This window comes from Mus pahari, chromosome 10 (assembly GCF_900095145.1).
Source record: "Mus pahari chromosome 10, PAHARI_EIJ_v1.1, whole genome shotgun sequence".
Classification (NCBI taxonomy): domain Eukaryota; kingdom Metazoa; phylum Chordata; class Mammalia; order Rodentia; family Muridae; genus Mus; species Mus pahari.
Genome location: NC_034599.1, coordinates 90,184,761 through 90,206,011, shown reverse-complemented (window position 1 = coordinate 90,206,011; position 21,251 = coordinate 90,184,761). Strand labels below are relative to the sequence as shown.

Sequence of the window (21,251 nt, the reverse complement as noted above, 5' to 3'; positions counted from 1 at the left end):
ATAAAGGGGATGTTCTTCTAAATCCATAGAGAACCACACTCCTGGGTCCCCAGTGGATCCAAACCCCTTCTTTCCTCTGATTAGGCCTTTTGTGGGAAAGTGAGCATGATAGCTAGGGAGTAACAACATTTGTGCTATCCTATCTCCAGGTGAGATTGCGGACACTCCTCTTGGGGATGAGACCATAATCTTCACCTCTCTCTCATAATCAGGATCGATTACTCCAGGGTGCACTATTAGTCCTCTTAAAGTGGCTGAACTGCGTCCTAATACTAGCCACTGTATTTTGGGGGTAGGAGCTTTAAAATCAGAAGTAATTACTTGCACCCCCATCTCCGGGATTAATATGAGTCTGGTGGTGGCGCAGATGTCCAATCCTGCACTTCCTGTTGTAGCTCTTCTGGGGGAGGGCGCCCTCATGTGAGGGTGTCTGGGTACTTGTTGCAGGATGGGCCACAGGGTGGGTGTTTGCTGCAGTGCTCCATATATTTGAGGGCCCTGGGGCAGAGGGCCCCGTGGCCCGTTTTTTGGCTTGGTTCCTGTCTGGACTGGCTCAAGGGGACGACTATCTACATCCCACTTGGATTGGCAGTTCCCTGCCCAATGATTGCCTTTATGACATCATGGACATAATTTCGGGCACCTCACGGGATTGGGACAATCTCTTAAAATGCCCAGCCTGGCCACAGGAAAAGCATCCACCGGTTAGGCCCTTCTGAGCAGTAGGTTGGTTTCCTTGACCTTGTTGACCAGCTTGTATGCCTGTTAAAATAGTTGCAGCCAACCCTTGATTAGTAAGAGGGGTATCCATGACATCTCTACACACTCTTATCCAGACATCCATTGTCTTATTTTTGTAGGGTTGTATGGCATTCCTGCAAGCCTTGTTTGCTTGTTCATAGGCTAATTGTTTGACGTGTGGCATGGCTGCATCCACATCTGGGAAGACTCTACTTGCAGTCTCAACCATCCTAGCTAAAAAATCAGAGAAAGATTCTTTCTCCCCTTGTATAACTTTAGACAAGCTGGATCCTAGATCTCCTGTCCCTGAAAGCATTATCCACGCCTTGAGGGCAAAATTATTAATTTGTTCTTATACTTGTAGAGGATATCCTCTCTGGTTGTTCACAAAATTTCCTTGCCCCATGAGCATGTCTACACTCCAAGCAGGCTGGCCACTGGTGGCATTCACAGCAGCCTGTTCAAGAGTGTATTCAAGGTATGCAGCCTTCCAACTTAAGTAGACCCCTCCAGATAAAACCACCTTACATAAATTCTGCCAATCAAAAGGAGTCATACAGAATCTCTGCAATCCTTCCACTTGAGTTACAGTGAAGGGAGCTTGAGAGCCATAAGTAGTTACTGATTCTTTAAGTTTTTGAATTGTTTTCCACTCTAATGGCTCATGATATCGCTGCCCTTGCTGGTCTTGTAATACTGGGAAGGCTCCAATCTTGTGAGGCAGATTTCGCCACACTGAGACATGTCGACTGCATTTCCCCTCACTCCCCTCGTTCCCAGTATAAGGAGGAGGTGAGGGTAAGGGAGGCACCGAGGGCTCAGGCGGTCTTCCTCGCTTAAAGCTCAACTTAGATATTATGCTAATTACTTCTTCTCCACTATCTGAGGATTCCTCTGTACTCTCATCAGTACTCTCCTGTCTTTTAGCCTCCTTTCTTTTCTGCTGATCACTATGTTGAGACATAACCTCCTTTACTTCCTCTAATGTTTCTACCCCTTTTTCTTTCTCAGCAGTATACTTTCCACTCTTGTCTGTCAGGCAAAATTTGACTAAATTCCAAATGGCTAGCGTGCCTGATGGTAATAGGGTAGTCGAATCTGCTGCCTTTAAGTCTTGACCTAGTCGTTCCCAATATCGGGGGTTCACATAGCCCTCTTCTAGAAACCAGGGTGCCTCTTTAATTATTGTTTCCAAGAATTTGTCTAGAGTTTCTTTCTTTTTTTATTTAACTCTGCTTCATTTGAGAAGCTGCACTAATGTGGTTTTTACTTTCACTTTTGAAGCTGCGGATCCCATGCCTTCGTATCTGAGATTTTCCGTCCCCTTTGGAGGTTAGACTTTCCTAACTCCATCCCTACACTGGGAGCCTAACTTCGTCCCTACACCGGGAGCCTAACTTTGTCCCTCTACTGGGGAGCCTCTTCCTAGCGCTAGATTAATTCTTACTTACCACGGAACTCCCCTGTAGCTCCTTTTTCTCGTTCCAGCTCTTGCACGAGTTCTGAAGTTTCTGCCTTTTCTTTTTCTAACTTGTTCCTCTTCTTTCTCCTTAGCCAACCGAACAGCTTCTAATTCAGCTTGTCTTTGCTTTTCTTTGGCTTCCTGTTCCTTCCACCTGGCTTCTGCTTTTGCTTTCTTTTCTGCTTCTTTCTTGGCCTTTTCTTCTTTTCTTCCCCGTACGGGCTACCAGATGCTGCAACCCTGCACTCCGACCTGCAGAGATGGGGAAAAACGACACAAATGCCAAGGAGGGTTTCAAGCAGCTTCTGTCTTTATTTCTGGCTCATCCAGTTTCTCTTTTGTTTTTCCCTCTGCCCTCTGATCTCATCCCTCCCCCCTCTCCTGGATCCAATCAGCGTTCAGCATGCTCTGAACACAAGCTATGCATGCAGGCAGGGTGCATGGTGATAGGCCAGTGACTCATCAGGCGGACAGTACAGGATCGTTCAAGTGTGCAGGCTCAGGTTCTTGGTAAGTAGGGATCACAGGGCTTGGCAATGAGCCAGGGCACCCTCTTGGCTCTTGTGGCCGCTCCCGCTCCCCACAGGGAGATATAGATAGATAGATAGATAGATAGATAGATAGATAGATAGATAGATAGATATCGACCACCTCACTCCTTTTGGAGATACATGAACAGATATCTGAGTTCAGGTATGTGTAGATTATGGGGAAAAAATAGTTGATAACTGGAACTCTCAAAACCAAATTCTATAGAATGGATAAGTGAGAGTCATGAAAGCCAGCATGTGTTTAGGTGAATATATCTAGAATAAAGGGTAAATGAGAGGATTTCAAGCTCAAAAGAAAATACATCAAAAAGTGAGGATGACAAGAACAGCCCTTAAAAGAAGGGGTTTGCCTAGACTGGCAGAAGAAGAGCAATAGAGAGAGGGAAGGGAAGATGGGTACACACAGGTAAGAAGAGCTGAAAAGGAACTTAAAGCCAAAGGGATCCCAGGCATGATGTGAAACAGGGAGAAGACCAGGGAAGAAACAAAAGGGACTGTCTTTACCTAGAAGGTCTGCAGGAACAAAGTAGATGAAGCCTGCTTTCTTCAGGTGGAAGAATGGCCACACCCAACAGGCTCCCTCACCACTGCACTCATTAAAATCATACCCCCTCCCCCAATAGCCCCAGTTTTCTTTCTGTTTCTGAGAGAAATACTATGACCAAATGCAACTTTGTGAGGAAATGGTATATTTCAGCTCACGGGTTACAGTCCATCACTGAGGAAAGTCAGATCAGGAGCTCAAGGCAGAAGCCTGGAGGCAGGAGCTGAAGCAGAGACTGTGGGAGAATGTTGCTTACTGGCTTACGTTCTGGATGTTCAGCTCTCTATCTTATACAGTTCATGCTCACCTGCCCAGCACTGACACCGCCCACAGTGGACCAGGACCTCCTACACCAATTAGCAATCAAGGAAAAATGTTCCCCAGACTTGGCCACAGAGTACTCTCTCTGATGGAGGCAGTTTCCCAGTTGAGGTTCCCTCCTCCCATATGTCAAGTTAACAACTGACGCTAACCATGACACACTCAGGCCAATGAACTCAGATATCAAACATGCAGAGAGATATATAATTTGACTGTAAAACAGAAGGGGACATAACACCCCCAAACCTGAACTGCCTTCAGTCTTGTTAACGGCTTTCATTTAAAAAACAACGAAAATAAATAAATAAAATGTAAAAATCTGACCTCTTGTCTTAGACCATTTGTGCTGCTCTAACAGTATATCCCAGACATGCTGACTTATTTAGAAATGTAATTCTCACAGTTCTGATTGCTGTAGAATCTAAGATCAAGGTACTGACTGGTTAGGGTGATTTTTGTTCGTTTGTTTCCGAGATGGTAGCTTGAACCCTGAATTTATTTAGAGAGTAGAGACCTCTGTATCTCCGTGTGACAGAAGACAGGGGAGAAAGAGAGCTCATTCTCTTTCTCATGTTCTCTCATAACAGCACTGATCCATTCACGAAGGCTGTGCCCTCCTTACTCAAACACCTTCCAAAAGGCCTCACTTCCCAACACTGCTGCATAGGGGATTAAAATTCCAACTATGAACTGTAAACTTTGAATGACACACTCAGACCAGAGCACCTTGAGAAGCAGCATTGTATGGCCCATGGTGAAAGGGTCCCCTAATGCAACACACAGCAAAGCTTCCTTCAGATAGACCAGAGTCCCTTCCGCCAAATCCCTTGGTTCCCAAGGATGCTTTGCTCTCTCTTCCTGCCTCCATCACTCTCTTCTCAAATGCCTTTTCCTTTCCTTCCTCTCCCTTTTTCTTTCCATCCAAGTCAACCTTTGACCTCCAACCCAATCCTCAACCTCTCTTTTTTCAGGGGATGCTAAACCCTTTGCCTTGGGTTTGTTCCTGTTCCAGTTTGCATCTCTGTGTCAGCCAAACCAGAGAACTTCTCCAACCCACATACTCTGGAAGGTACAGAAAGGGAAGGAGTTCTAGAAAGTCTTACTAAAATGACCATCTGTCTTGTCTACTAACCAAAATGCAAAAGTTGACACTGTAAGAAATAAAAAAAAAAAGTCACTTCCCAAAACAACCAGCATCAGTTTTCCCAAAAGACGAGGTGATAGGGAGAGGAAGCAGGAGAAGGAAAGAAAAAAACAAACACCATGTTCAAGTTATGGCTTTTTGTTTACATCTGTCTCACATCTGTCTTTACCACTGGATTATAGAGACCATGACACGCACTGAAGCTGGACAGCATAGTGCCTTAGCAGACATAAGTGCAGTACTGAAGATGTGAACATGACTATAATTACGAGACTTCACGGGTGTCATGTGACAGTCCTGGCTCACTGTGGTCTCCAGCAGCTCTGGTGCTTTCTTGGTAACTGTCATGGATGCCACTGGTCTTAAGGACAGCCCTGTTGCCCTCCTGCAAGTGTGACTTTTCAGAACAATGTGCTCATCTCCCAGCTTCCACTGCAGTCTGTGGCCTCCATAAGTCAACACTATCTGAGCTTAGTCCAAATTTCCTTAACCCACGCCCTCCTGGCTAGGATTGCTGGTTTCATAAGTCAATATTTCCTTCATCTCTTCTTGCTAATAGTATAAATTAGGTTATATCAAAGTATAAATCATTTTTAAAGTTCCATTCATAATACATACAATATATAGCTCAAAGTCAACTTTTAAGAATATGCTGTCACACTATGGCCAAGAAATCATTCCTAATCCACAGAACTGCTCACATTTGGTGTCTTCCATAGGAGCTCCCTGGTGTCCCTCCAGGCCTCCTCTCAGCATGTAATCTTCATGCAGAAATCCTAGCTTCCTCATGACATCCTTCCTCCTTCCTCCCTCGGACAAATACTAAACTCCATCTTATGCCCCAGGTCCACCTCTATAATTCTCCACTGTTTCTGTCATCTGCGGGCATCCTCACTGTCAGGCAGTGGCCACTCCCACCCCATCCCTTTGTCCTTTCCTGTAGCATCCCCTCCTATGGGGAATGTAACCACAGGCTTTTCCACCCACACCCCAGTTCCTGGAATAATGACTCTGAGACTTATTATTTATGAATAAATACCTAGGTCATACATAAGCTTGGGCTTGTTCCTCAACTAGCTCATAACTTAGCCCATTATTCTATCCTATGAGGGCCATGTGGCTAGTTATCTCTTCTTAGTTTCATATGACTGTCTCCTCAGAGTTCAGGGCAAATCTTTACCTATGCCTGACTCTATCCCAGAGTTCCTCTTACAGGAACTCCCACCTCCTATTTCCTGCCTCAGCTAATAGGCCATCAGCTTTTTATTGACAGGTGATGCTTCCATACAGCACACAAGCGATTCTCTCTACAGGGGACTTTTGAAATTATGATATGGCTACAGGCCTATAGGGGCTGCAGTGTGAAATGACATGGTTTGAATGAGAATATCTCCTGTAGATCTGAGTGCTTGGGACTGACACTTTTAGGATGGCTTAGGAGGTGTGGCCTTGCTGGAGAAAGTCTGTCACTGTACTTTGAGAATGTAAAGACCTTTGTCATTTGAGTTCGTACTCTATGCTTCCAGCTTTCTGTTTGAGATGTGAGTCGTCAGCTGCCCCAGCATCCATGCCTGCCTCCTGCCATGTTTCTCGCATGGCCTCTTAACCCTTTGGGATTTATCACAGCAACAAAAAAATCAGACTAGTACCAAGACAGACGAAATAAAACTAAACAACAACAACGACAACAAAAACAATAATAAGAAAAAAAAACCCATATCAGCACTGAGACAGAATCAATATGCCATATAAATCACCTATTTAGAGCATATAATTCTATATAATTCATGGATTTTATAATATTCTCAGACATAAATGACTGTAACCACAGTCAATTTTAGAACGTTTTTTACTGCCTCAAAAAGAAGCCCCCAACCTTTTGCTGTCACCTTCCCAAGTTCCCACCTCATTCCAGCCCTAAGCATTTTCTTCTCCATAATTTCCCTATTCTGGAATCTCACGTATCCCATGGTATACCACTAAATGCTCAAGCTAGAATTCTCCCAACCAGCTCTGCAGAGACAATGACGCAAGTGAGGGTATGGGCTGGGAGGCCAATGCGAACCATCTCTTGGCTGCAAATAAGAACACTGAGCCACAAAGGCTTACATGACAGAGACATGTCTTGTCATCTAGACAAGAAATCTAGAGATAGGTAAGTCTGACATTGGACCATGTCTCACCCATGTGACATAGGACTTCCATGTTTCTCTCCATCAACTTAGTGTACTGATTTTTGTGCCTAGACTTCCCCCATGTTTGTTGAAAGATTCCGTTGATCTCCGAGGTCTCTCTCAATACAATTGGTTACAGAAGCATGCGGCTGAAGAGAAGGAATTTTTTTTTTCTGCATAACCTCCCTAATAGACCTTCTATTGTGTGCTCCCATCCTGGACCACAGTGCATTTCTCTGCCTTGCCTTCAAGGCAGGATGAGAGAATACATCTTAACCATTGTCCGCAGCATGAAGTTATGAGCACTGTCTGCAAGAAAGAGAGAAGGCAGGGCACATGATGCCATTTGTTGCAAAGGGACAAAGAGAACCCACAATAACTCATCTTCAGACCTGCAAAGGCGGCCTTTTCTGAAGATGGGCATTTCTAATGGAATCAAATGAGAGAGGGAAGACAAGAGAATGAAGGCCAAGAAAAACCTGACCCTGTGTGTGTTACAAGATCCCCAGAAACCTTCAACTGCCATGTTCTAGTTACAGAGAGGATGCCGTTAGACCACAGGGCAAGAAGGGAGGAACCAGAATATGGGAACTCTTAGAACCAGGCACAAGAGAGCGGTTTGGTACCACGTTCACATGATCAGATGAGAGATGCACTGCAGGCAGTAAGTTAGACACTCCAACGTGGTGCCCTCACTAACCTTGTCATGATGGTAAAGCGTGGAAAAGTGGAGCAAAAATAAACACAACAATGAAAATTCATTTCCTACTCATGAATACATTTGTTTAACATGAAAGGTCAAAGAGATGAAACCTAGACTCCATTAAGGAAAGTGACCACATACAAAGTTAATATATGGCTCATTTAAATACATGTATTACTCTTAAAGTCAAAAGACCGATGTCAGAGTGTGCAAGGGGTATATTTGTAATAGATATCTCATGTGTGCCCAAATATCCTTGACATTGAAAAGAACCTACAAACTGATACTCTTATCTACAAACAAATCCACAGAAAAAATAATGAAAGGACGAGGGGAAAAAGCTCACAAAGAAGACACACAGATGTTCTCCAAACCGACAACAAACAAACAAACAAACAAAAATAATAAAACCTGTTCACATTCACCTATGCCGACATGGTTAGAGCTTCCGATTCAAACTCTCCTATAATATTAACACATAGTGAGGGCTTCCGGATCCAGGCCCTTTTCTTAACTGCATATGAACTCAAGAGCTCACTTAATTCCACTGAGACTCTAATGGGCAAGACTCTCTTATCTTTGCTTGACAGGTGTGAAAAGTATCTAAACTCTCAGGTATGAAAACATAGCCAAGACATTAGTCAGCAGGTAACAGGCTCAACCTTGGTGAGTTTGGCTTCAGAGCCCGTGGTCTCAAGTGCTAGACGGGAGTCCAGCCAGGAAAATGTCACATTGCTCATCAGATTCATAAGACTAAAAGAATGACAATATCCGGTAGTGACATCTAGAGCAAGAGGGAAGACTGTAACTCACATTGCCAGATGGAGCGTGACTTATTTCTAACTTTGAGGGGAATTACCTACTTAAAATTTAAGATGTGTGAAATGAAAAATGATCATTCTCACCTTGGACAGTGTATTCAATAGAAATTAAAACAGGAAAATAGAAACAAAACATGATTGTTTTGACAGAATGACATTATATTTTAGCTCCTAGACATAAACCCATTTGTTTCTCAGTTGTGACTGTCACATGACATGTGATCAGCTAAACCAAGAGTTATTACTCTCAATGTCAGTCAGCCTTGGTCCATTACCATATTTTTGTGGGTTGGAGAGGAGGCTCAGAGGTTAGCAGCAATGGCTGCTCTTCCACAGGATCCTGACTCAATTCTTAGCACCCACATGGTAGCTCACAAACATTTGTAACTCCAGCTTCAGGGGGTTCAAAAGCCACTTCTGACCTCAGCAGGCACCAGGCAACACATGTGTTACATAGATGTACAGGCAAACAAAACACCCATACATATAAAATAAATTAAAATTAAAATTTTTATTTCAGTTTTTATATAAATTTGCAAAAAATTTCCTCTCTCCTGTCAACAGAGAGACATTATTACATTGTTTCTTATAAACATAGGGGTTTTTTTTCCTGTTCTTTTTTTTTTTTTTTAAGTTAAAAAAATATTTTTACAAGACAAGCTTTCACTCAGTAGCCCAGGCTGTTCTGGAACTCACTATGTAGATCATCAGGCTGGCCTTGTCATTGTGACAATCCTTCTGCCTTCCAAGCCACTAGTCACCCAGATGTTGGCATGAAATAATGAACATGACAACACAGTGACGTATTACTTTGTAGTTAACACTACCTACAGAAAGCTATAATCCTGAGCTAAGCTTTCCTCACAGCAGCAAGATCCGGGGCCTGTACCATCTGATTCTGTGTCTCTCCTGATTGTTGTGGATGTCTTAACTCCACACGGCTGAGTCTCCCAGTGCTCTGGAAACACATGAAAATCGCTCATCTTTAATCTAAAGGGACAGTCACTCAGCGAAACGGAAAACTGTTGGGAAGTGTTGACTCTGACAAAGACCCTGTTGTATGTGTATGGACACTGCTTCAGTATATGCACAGACAAGGTGGACTTCTTAGTCAAAGGAAATTGCCACGTTGGTCTAAGTGGTCTCCAGTTGGCATTTTAACATAGTTCAATGTAACAAAACTCTCAAGGATGCCAACTTGAATTACAGAAAGGGATGGGGAAATAGAAGGTCTTTTACTGCTTTTATTTGGGAGTATGGATTACTGTATTACTTTTGGATTTTTAACAATTTTGTTGATTATTTGTTTGCTAGTTGGGTTTTTGTTTCTGGTTTTGTTTTGTTTTTGAGGCAAGGTTTCTCTGTGTAGCCCTGGCTGTCCTGGAACTCTGTAGACCTCGAACTTAAGAGATGCACTTGCCTCTGTCTCCCAAGTGCTGGAATTAAGGGTGTGGGCCGATTTGTAAGAGCTCATAAAAAGAAATCGCCAGTTCAGTCTGAGCCTTCAGAAGCTACAGAAGAAGGCACCAGTCTTTTTTTTTTTTAAGTCAGGGCAAATCACCTCCTGGGGTGGGTGGGAGGGGCTTGGGGTAGGGGTTAGGGTGGGAGGGATAGGGAGGAGGGAGAGGGTGTTCCTCCTCCACATCAGCACCTCTGACGCTGACGTGCTGGGTCACATGAATCTTTGCTGGGGATGACCATTCCTCGCCCCTATGCAGCAGCGCAGTAGTGTTTTGCCCCCGAATGTCGTCAAACATTCCTCAGGGGACGAAAATCACCTTTGCTTGAGAACTGTGAAGAGAAACCCAGAGCCCTCGGCTCTCTGCTCTCTTCACGCTGTACATCTGTTTAAAAGGGCTATTTTCACCAAAGCCACTAGAGGGAGCACTCTGCTGTTGCAGACACAACCAGAGCAGCAGGATCAGGCAGAGACTGAGTCTCCATCCCCGTTGGCTGGTCTCTGCTTCAGACACTCTGGCTTTAATAGTCTTTCATGTTGGGACTGATAACCTTTCGCCTTGAGGCACGAAGCGTCGCTGGTCTTGTGCTTTCCTGGTGTTTTCAGACATAGCGGGGAGAACATAATGGTCTTGGCTTTTAAAAACATTCTTCCTAAGGCAGCCAGATGAATCATCCTTCTAAAAAAAGAATTTCCACGAGGGGAGCCTGTGGAACATCGACACTAGGAGGCAAAGACCCTAGTTCTCTCCTTGATCCTGCCAATTCCAGGCTGTGTGAGGTTCGTCAAGTTCCTCGGCCTCTCTGGTTTTACATATAACAGAGCCGAGGAACCGGAGTTTAATTCGTTTAGTAACTTGCCTAGGGTCACTTGGTGAGATGTGTGAGTAAATAGGGATTTGAATCTGATCCATCTACTTCTTGGGGAAGCCGAGAACATAAAATGGGATGGGGTGTTTGAGAGTCTCTGAAGACAGAAAATCAATCCCACAGGAGTTCAGTATGACATTGTGCTTGTGCACACAGTGCGGAACTAGGAGCCTAGAGAAGAGGGGCGTGGCTTCTGGTCCTTCAAGCTTGATGGGCCCTATCCCTGAAATTTGTGTTTTTCCCCTTCATGATAGAAGTGGCAGGTATCCTTCGCCTCTTAGGAGTTACTTAAATGACTCAATAAAAGAAAAGGATATATCCCAACACACCCACCTTTGTCTTTCTCTCTTTCCTTCCCCTCCTGCCGTTCTCCCTCCCCTCCCCTTCTGTCTACCCTGATTCTTTCTCTCAGCGTGGACAATCAAACCTAAGGCATCATGTATGCAGGGTTAACATGATTCTGCTGTAAACAGAATAGTGTGGTACCAGTATAAGGACTCCTAGGTTGATGGGTAAAATGACCCATTAAGAGACCAGAAACAAGCCGGGCGTGGTGGCGCAAGCCTTTAATCCCAGCACTTGGGAGGCAGAGGCAGGCGGATTTCTGAGTTCTAGGCCAGCCTTGTCTACAAAGTGAGTTCCAGGACAGCCAGGGCTACACAGAGAAACCCTGTCTCGAAAAACAAAGAAACAAAAACAAAACAAAAAAAGAGAGACCAGAAATAAAATCACTAATGCTATGATCAATCGTGAAGACATGTCAATAGGGGAGATACCAAAATGCCTTTTAAATAAACCTGATTTTAGGCCAGTTTGAGAACAGTCTTTTCGTTAAGGGATGCTGGGACAAGCCAGGCATCCACACTGAGAGCACTGAACTTGGAATTCCACCTAAAACCATTCACCGAGCTAAGCATCTACCGCTAAGGCTGCTACGGGAAACCCAGGTGGGCATCTTCGTGTCCTTGGGTGAGACAAAGGTTTCTCAACCATGATGTGAAAAGCAGCAGCGACAAAAGAGAACAAGAATTGGCCCTTCTTCAGAACATAAGGCTCTTGTGCTTTAGGTAACATCAAGAATGTGGAGAAACGTGGGACTGGAGTGACCAACCACCAGTTACCAGCCTTGCTGACCCTACAGAGTGGTCACAGCCTGGCTCCATATTGGGAAGCTGACAGCAGCATGTAACTCCAACACTAGAGGATCCTACACCCTCTTCTGGCTTCTGTGGGCCTTGCACAAAAAGGTGCACATACACTTACAAAGATATGCACACATACACATAAATAATAAAAACAACATTAAACCTCTTTTAAATAAAAGCGCGTGTGAAGGGCTGGAGAGATGGCTCAGGAGTTTAGGGCATTTTCATTTCTTTTGTGAGGCCTGAGTTTAATTTCTAGTACACCTACCAGATGGCTCACAGCCATCTGTAATTTCAGCCCCAACACCCACTTTTGGCTTCTGAGAACATGTGTAAACACATGGTATTTACTCATACGGACACACATATCCATGAATAAAAAATGATAAGTATTTTTAAAGCATATGAAGGAACGACCCCCACACAACGAGATAATGTGGACTATGAAGGATTTAGATCCAGAATAAACTTAAAATAGAAAGAGCATCTCCACTCAAAGATAAGAAGGTACAATTTAAGGGCAGATAACAGGCTTAGACAATTCTCTAGGGAAGGTATACAAATGGCCAGCTACATCATTAGTCATTAGGGAGAAGCCACAATGGGACCGCATGGCTCACCTACAAGGATGACTAATAAAGAGACGGTAAGGGGTGGCGGGGGGCAGGGGGTGGGGTGGAGAGACAGTGAGACTGCTGCCATAGATATGGGGAAATTAGAAACTTCACATGTGACTGGTGAGAGTGTCAAACTGAGGAGGCGTTTTTGCAAAACAGTTCAACAGTTCCTCAGTAATGTTAAGCCCAGAGTTTCCACCCCAGCTGTGTCATGACTTGAAAAATGAGATGTCCCTCCAGGTTCAGGTGCTCTAGGTTTAGGTCCCCAGTGGGTGGCACTATTTTGGGAGGTTCTGGGAACTTTAGGAGGTAGGTCTCAGCTGGAGGAAATAAGTCAATGGGTGAGCCCTGGGGAGATCTTGTTGATGCACGTCTCTTACTCCGATTCTCTTAAAGTTTTTACTTATTATTTATCTTTGGTTTCGTTTTTGCCCGTGTATCTGCATGGTGGTAGTACGCGCGCATGTGTGTACCTGTGGGGGTCATGTGCACATGGACTCACCCAAGGTTGAAGTCGGCATTGTCTTCCTCAGTCACTTTCCACTTCACTTGTTGATTCACTGCAGCTTGCCAGTATCAACTAGTCTAAACAGCCCCAGAGATTCCTGTGTCTACCTCCTGATCACTGGAATTACAGATGGTGCCTTGCTTGCCTGACTTTTGCTTTTGCTTCGCTTTGCATTGCCTTGTTTTTGTGTTTTTGTTTTGTTTTTTTTGTTTTGTTTTAACATGGGCTTTAGGAATCCAAACTCTGGTTCTTGTGTGTGCCAATTGAGCCACCACCCCAGGCTCTCTCTCTCTCCCTTCTCTCTGCTTTCTGCCTGTCACATGTTCTTGGCACCCAGATGTTACATAAGTACACGGGCCCAAGTAACCATGAGCCAAACCCTTTGAAACATGAGCCACAATGGATCTTTTCTTAAATTTTTTTTCTATCATATATTCATAGCAACGATAAAAGTAACTAACACAGCTCAGCAATCATTCTCCTTGGTATCTGTCCAAGAGAAACAAAAGCTTCAGTACGTGCTTGCTCTCATGTGCACACACACACACACACACACACACACACACACAAACACACACACACACCTCCCATCAACAATAACCTTGTACACCAAAGTTCATGGCAATATTGTTCATTACATGCCTACAGTCTCAGTAACTCAGGCTGATGTAGAAGAGCTCTCAGTTCAAAGTCAGCCTGGGACACAAAGTGAATTCAAGACCAGCTTGAAACAAAAGAAAGGATTTTTTTTTTTAAATGCTGGGGATATAGCTCAGTGGTAGAACACTTGCCTGGCTTGTGTGAGACTCTAAGTTCAATCTTCAGTATTATACTAAGAAAGAGGTGGGAGAATTCAAACTTTCACCAACTGATTCAAAGATAATAAACAAAATGTCTTATGCTCGTACAGTAGAATAGTCTTCAGATTTAAAAGGAATAGACATGGAAATATTCTACAGCATGGACACACTCTGAAGCCACCACACTATGGGAAAGAAGCCAATCAGGACGGACCATGCACTGCAGAATCCCACCTGTGTGAACCACCAGAGGAGGGAGATCCCTAGAACTAGAAGGGACATTGGTGGATGCCCATGGCTAAAATGTACAGTGATTCTCCTGGGGGAGGGGCATGTGTGATGAAAATGTTGTCAAAATAGATTATGTGCATGCAAATATATTAAATACATGTAAATATATTAAAATCCATCAAATTACCTTTTAAGTAGGTGGACTTTCTGCTATATAACCCATATCTTAACTGTGTTTTTTTTTAAGACTGAAGGAAGTGAGAGAAATCAGAGGCAAAAAGTATAGACAGGTCTAAAGAATTCCTTAAAGGTTTTCCAGAAAATTAGCAATATACAGTTATATTCTATAGTCAAAAAGGAGGTTTCCCCAGCAGGGTACAGGCAAGGAGAGGTCTCTGGGAAACTTCGCTGTATCTCCAAGGGTTGGTCTGCTCAATTCTCTGGCTTTATCCTCTCTCTCTCTCTCTCTCTCTCTCTCTCTCTCTCTCTCTCNCTCCCTCCCTCCCTCCCTCCCTNCCTCCCTCCCTCCCTCCCTTCTCCTCTTCCCTCCCCTCCCCCAGTTAGCATCAACCACAGCATCTGCAAAGCAAGGGTCTGCAGCTTGCTTTCCTTTACTGATTATTTCTGCTTTTTCTTTTCCTTCTCTGTTTGCCCTGTCACTAGGTACAGTGGAAAACAGTGAACCTCTAGTCTTCTTCTTAAAGAAACAAAGACTGGTGTCTGTGGAGTGGGCTAGACCACCAACCCTCCCCCACCCCGCCCCGCCCCGCCCCCAGGGAAGCAAAGCAAGGAGGCACCCGTGGCACTTCTGTAGACAGGGACGCTGGCTGTTATCACTTCTCCTTTGCTGACAAGCACGTGGGGTTCTCCTCTGAGATTATCTGCTAATTCCACCTGCCTAAGGATCCACACTCCGCTAAACATGTGTGAATCCTGAGAATCACAGAACCGAAGAGCTCTCAAGAAAAGGTGATCACCAGAGACAGGCTCTGTGAGCCACGGGGAGAGGTCTCCATGACCAGAACCTGCCCTGCCTCCAGAGAGAGGAAATGCTGTGAAACCACGTCACTGAGACCAAAGTCTCCAGTGCCTTTCCCTACAGGGCTGGAAATTCCTGACTTTCGTCTTCCTCTTGAAATGAGGCATTGGAGAGTCATGGAAAAGTACAAGACAGAATCACGAGCCACCATCGTGGAGAAGGTGCCAAAGAGCCCACCCTGATGGGGACCCAACTCTTGATCGGACTTTCTTCCTGACACCCCTGCCTTGGCACAGCAGGAGCTCTCGGTGTGATCGAGCCTTGTCACTATTCCCAGTGGGACAGAGATAGCCTAAGAAAGGCGCTGCTATTGTTGAGGCCCCTTCTCGTCCTCAGAAAACACATTTGTTTCGCCTCCTCATCTGGGCCTTCCAGTTCTCCAGAACATTCCTGTGTCCTTCCCCCCCCCCCTTAGCTTTCCAACCTGCCCAGACCCATCCCTTTAATCTCATCGCTGCACATGGAGTTCAGGAAGACAATGACGAGGTGGGCATGGCTTCCTCTGAGGTGCTCCGCCTGCTCTCCCACCACACACCAGAGCTTCGGCCACTGGGCTTCCCTGCTTTGTCTTCTGGCTCCAGCTTCTCAGGACAGATGGGTCACTTATCGAGCCCCAGCTATGGTATTGGCCCATCAAGAGCACAGGAGGCCTACCTTGCCTAGATAGAACATACCTGAAGGTTCTGCAGTGTTCCTGTAGGGTTGGCCAGGTTTCAAGGCCTTTATTCTTGTCTTGCCTCCCCTGGGAGGCGCATCAGTCAGCAATCCTTCATTCACACCAGCCTCTCGGCATGGAAGCTAAAAGAGGATTTGAGGCCTGACAACCCAGGCTCTGCCACTGGTTAGCTGTGAGACTTAAAAGACGACGCATCTGAGAGCCCGTTTCCTCATCTATAGATGTAGGAAGCACAGCTTTGTCACAATAATAAGTGAAATACTGACAAAGTATTTACTGTGGAGACTTAAACATTCACAGTAAGTTTTCAGTATCTGCCCTCCACATTTATTTTAAAGCATTCATTCATTCATTCATTCATTCATAGTGTACTTAGTAAGCTTCATGTCAGGTACTGGGGTATGACTAGGTCTTCTAAGACGAAAGCCACTGAGACCCAGGCTGAAGAGAGCAGAGAACTAAGGCCTGCCTCTACAGCACATGGAGACGCAAACACACCCCGAGCACTGGGGGCTGCCCAGGGACGGTGACAGTGAGTTCATCTCTCCTCATCTTTAAATACCATTAAGTCTCTGCTAAGGTGAGCGCCACAAGAAGGAAGGCACATGACAGGGGAAGTGAGAGGGTCCTGGGGGGAACCCCTGTTCTTCCAGGCTTCTCGGTTACAGAGAGTGGTCACCCTGTGGCTGTACAGGAGGGCGATGCCCTTCAGGGAGGCCTTGTTGAATCTGTCTGGGACTGTTCCGGAAGGAGGAAGGGAGGCGGGTGGGGCGGGGAGACAGCTGGAATGTTCTGGCCTGCTGTTCAGTGCAGCCAGCCTGCAAGAGAGGAGGGACTCTGGACATCAAAGGTTCCTTTTGTCCCTTTCCGAGTGGTAGGGCAGCCGGGCCACTGGCTATGACTCAGGCCTGGCCCTGACGTCACCCACGGCCTGCCACTGGCCTCGGTTTGCAGCCAGGTTCCTGGCCAGGGAGTGGTTCTCCTAGCGGCAGCAAATCGGGAGCTCACTGCTGCGCTCTCCCCATCTCCCCACAACCCATCTTAACTTTTTTTTTTCTTCTTTTTTTTTTAAGCCTTAAGGAGGCCTTTTCTTATAGATCAACTTTCCAAATCTAAGCAGTCAGAATGAGTGACATCATGAGAAAATTATGTGGAGCAGATCTCAACCAGGAGTTGAGGAATCCAGAGGACTAGTGCGGTGGTGACTCCTGAGCCCGGGGAGTGGGCAGAGTGTGGGCTTCCAAGGAGCCAGCGCCTCCGAGTAAGTGAAGGCCCGCCCTTAGCCATCTATGGGCGCCATCTTGCTCCTGAGAGCTGGGCCTGGCAGGCCGAGACCCAGAGTGGGTGTGGGGACAGCCTTGGGGACCCTTTCTAAATACAGCCTCAGAGGGGCCTGCTCTCCCTCTTCCCCCACAGAGCCAAACAAGAGTGCAGAAGCAAAAGCTACTCAGGGGGAACACCAGGGACCAGCCTCCTCCTTTTCTCTCCCAACCCGAGCCCTGCTTCAAGAAGGCCAAAATGTTTGTTTGGGTCTCTGGATGGGATTGCTTCCCGGATCTTCTATGGGGTGATCAGACTTCAAAGCAAGCCCCATTCTAGGCAAACATATGCTCTGTGTCTGCCAAATAGTGCGTTCACACTTTGGGGGCCTGGGGGAGGAATGGTAAGCCTGGTAGGAAGGGTCCCGAGTCTGCCGTGGGAGCTTGTTCACCCCTCGGGCTGATGCACCTTCATCGGCTCAGGGCTGTCTTGGTTAGGGTTCTTTGTTTCCTCTTAAGCTGCCTCGGGGACGTCAAGCACGAAGGTGAAACGTAGGTTGTCTGTTTTAGTTTCGTCTATAACCTCCTAGGTCTTGGCATAACCTGTCATTTGTATGTTCTAGAAGTTTCTACTCAGGAAATTTCAGTTTCTGCGAAAAGCATTTTATGCACATGCATGAGAACTGCGGAGCAGACAGGCATAGAGATAGATTCTCTGGTCTTCTGGCCTCTCAAGTCACCTCCCGAGTGAGCATCTATTTTCTGTGTGTTCTTCATTAATGTATGAAGAACAGCACACTATGTCTGTTCTTCATACATTAATGTGGTTTCGGGCACTATAAAAAATGGACCCTACTTTAAGGCAATGCAGAAGTTTGTCATTTAGTGGGAAACACAAATTCATTGTGAACAAACGCCCTGTGTGATTAACTATCGCACTTTAATACATGGTTTGTAGATCTTGTGGTTTACTTTTTAAATATAATTTTACAGACCGAGCTGTCTTGAATCGAGGCTATGGTGGCCTACTGTTCCTCTGGCTGAAAGAACTGCTGTGTGACAAATACTTTGGTGAGTCGTATACATCTCTAATTCTACTTTTTTTTAAAAAAGTTTTATAATAAGAAAAGGGTGGTACAGGGCCCAGATACTTCTGCACACAATGACAACAGTTGTGTCAAAGAGGACAAATGTCCTGACAGGCTTTTTGCTATTATAGACCCCAAATATAGATTGGCTCAAACACAATGGTGTTTTCCTTCTTGGTCAGGCGACAGTGCAGGTTAGTTGTGGGTAACTGTCTTTCATGCATTCATTCAGATTCAAGGCTGGGGTATAGTTCAGTGTGAGATTCCTTGCCCAGTGTGCCCAAGTCCCTTGGTTTGATCCTCAGCAAACACTAACCGAAACAAGAAAATCCAAGTTTGAAGGAGGCTTGGCTATCTGCTGCGTGTGGTTTTCAAAAGTCACCGGTGTATCTTTGCTCTGCTTTGCTCCGTAGGAGGAGCGAAGAACGTGAGGCGCATGCGTGGGAGGGTCTTATGGGTGGAAGTGGCACACATCATCTTTCCTCACATCTCATTGGCCGAAACCAAGACACCTGACTATAGCTAACTAGAGAGCTGCCGCTCTTCAAAGACAACCAGGGAGAATTTCTGGGAAAATGGTAATTTTCTTTGGCATTGAATGTAAAAACTTGGAAACACTCAAATATAAAGCTAGTAGAGTAGAGCGGTGTGGGAGTGGGGTTGGGGTTAGGATGGGGTGGGTGTTAGAAGATGGGCTGGCAAAATGCCTCATTTGCGGTCCTTGGAGAGGACCCAGGTTCAGTTCCCAGCGTACAACTATTTGTAACTCCGGTTCAAAAGGATCTAATACCATCTTCTGGCTTCCTTGGGCACCAGATGTGCACATAGTGCAGAAAATACTTCCAGGTAAATAAGTGTATACACATAAAATAAAAATAAATAAGTCTTTAAAAGAATATTAGAATGCCAGGCAGATAGTTGCCCCCTAGTAGGAGACAGAGGCAGAGGGGTTGGTTGCTCATGAGTTCAAGGCCAACTGGTCTACATAGTGAGTTCCAGGCCAAATAGGGATACAAAACAAGACCCTATCTCAAACCAGCAGCAACAAATTACGGGATATGTCAAATTCCCTAATGGATACTCATAGGTTTTATCTGGTCATGTGGACAAAGAACAATGAGAGAAATTTCCTAAGATGCCTCTGTCCATTCTAATCTTAAGACGAGGTAAACATATCCCTGCTGCCAGTGGCCAGTGAGGCAGGAAAGGCATCCCCCCCTACCCCTTCGCCATCCCTTTATCCATTCATTTGTTCAAGGCCTTTTCTTGCTTTGTTCCTGATGTACCTTGTGTCAAGCAAACTGGATTGAATTTCTCAATGGGATTCTGCTCCCACAACCCTGAGCTACAGTAATCTATCAAATATCCCTGGAGTCTGTGGTTCTGCCTAGTCCTAAGGACTTTGGGCAACTGTTCGATCCCATCTGTCCCAGGCCCTGTGATGCTTAACTAATAAGAGGAGTCCTCTAAGAAGAGACCTTCAAATAAATGTATTAGGAAAATATTTTAATAGAGACTAAAAGACTTGGGCAGGAACATTAATGCTACCCCCGCATCAAAATATAAAAAATTATACTCGATGTATAATTCCAGCTCTTTCTTTTCAGGCAAAGTTTCATTTGCCCAAACAATGAGAAGTAAAGGTCTGAGCCCTACTTGAACAGTAAGCCACCATAGCCTGGATTCAAGACAGCTCGGTCTGTACAATTTATATTGAAACCCTTAGCTTGTTTTTATACTCTGTGTAGATTTTTAGTCACTGTAGGTCTTTGTACAATCCTCATATCGCTGGTAAATGTCAAGGAAGAGCTCCAGTTAAGTCTCTGCCTAGATTCCATGGTGCATAGTTCTCTAGTTTTGTGGTCAACACCTGTCCAAACAGATTCAGTCTTGTCGCTGACCTTGATATTCCTGGCTTCCATATGCCTACCCTGAAGAATGAGCATTGTCCCTTGTGTGGGAGGATCTGTTACTGGACAGTTTGATGGCCTCTAAGATTGCTACTTGTCCCTTCACCTCAGAAGTGGACTGAACAAATAACAAGTTTTGCTTTGTTTTTCAAAAAATGTTTCTACCCCTGAAAGTTCACCTTCCAGGGTTGTCCAGGACTAAGTGTCCGCTGAGTTGGGGGCTGGGAAAAGAGTCAAGAGTCAAATGAGCCGAGCAGAGGGGTGTGCTGCTCGCTAGGAGCAGCCATCTGAAGGAGTGAGTTGAGAATGAGAATAAGGTTTTAAAAGTCTCAGCTTAACAGATTCTCAGGAAGCATAGAGCCAAAGGCCACAGTCAGGAAGAGTGGTGTCATGGTCCACTCACTCAGGAGAATGGCTGTGCTGTGACAAACCTCCTGGCACAATGACCAGAGGAGGATACATTGATTTTGGCTCACGGTTCCGGCAGATTCACTTCATGGTTATTTTCCTCTGTGCTCCTGAGCAGAACATCACATCCTGGCAATAGCAATGTGTGGTGGAGGTGATTCTCACCATAGATGCCAAACAAAAAGGCATCTATGAAAAAGATTTAGGAAGGGACCAGAGTCAAATAGAGCTGTGGCAATATGGCATCGCTGACCTTCGTTTTCCCAGCTAGATTCTGTCTGCCAAAGTTTCCAGAACCTCCCAGTGTTATCACCAGCTGAGGTCCATGTGTACAACCCAGGAGCCCATGGGGGAATCATTTCATATTCCAACCGTAATACTGACTAACCATGGCTTGTTAATTTCAGCTGCCTTCTGACATGATTCACTCCATGCACCCAGCATACCAGATTACACAGGAGAGATTTCTGACATTCCAAGCTACATTATGTGACAAGGAGAGATGTGTGACCGGCAAAAGGAGTCATCAGGATTTCACTACAGTAAACATAAAGTGTCTAAAAGAAAGCCACAGATCCTCATGGCCACTGACATTGTCAGGATGGCAGGCATGGTGACCCCAGAGATGTCACCAACAAGGCAGGACTGTGTGCAAGCATACATTTCATATTTTTAGTATTTGACATTTTTAAAATGGCATCAAAATAGATCTCAGCGGGAAAGGGGGCTTTTGTAAGTTGGTTTCACTTTGATCTCACAGTTTATTATTTTTCCACTTTAA

At 45.2% G+C, this 21,251-nt stretch overlaps 1 protein-coding gene and 1 long non-coding RNA gene across 3 annotated transcripts in view; one reads left to right on the top strand and one right to left on the bottom strand.

Annotated features, from left to right (window-relative positions):
- Positions 1–3,569, bottom strand: part of LOC110327238 — a 23,735-nt gene extending 20,166 nt beyond the window's left edge. Inside the window, exon 1 of the long non-coding RNA XR_002380819.1 lies at positions 3,457–3,569. This is a non-coding gene — a long non-coding RNA (uncharacterized LOC110327238). The remainder of the gene's footprint in view (positions 1–3,456) is intronic.
- Zbtb38 (zinc finger and BTB domain containing 38) overlaps positions 1–21,251 on the top strand; it is a 118,201-nt gene that overhangs the window by 31,071 nt on the left and 65,879 nt on the right. The window contains exons 2-3 of one of the 2 annotated variants that reach the window (XM_029542967.1): positions 16,879–17,066; positions 18,058–18,135. The gene's annotated coding sequence lies outside the window, so the exon portion shown is untranslated. Of the gene's footprint in view, positions 1–16,623; positions 17,067–18,057; positions 18,136–21,251 lie in introns of those variants that run through there. The other variant, XM_021207070.2, reaches the window with a different exon arrangement.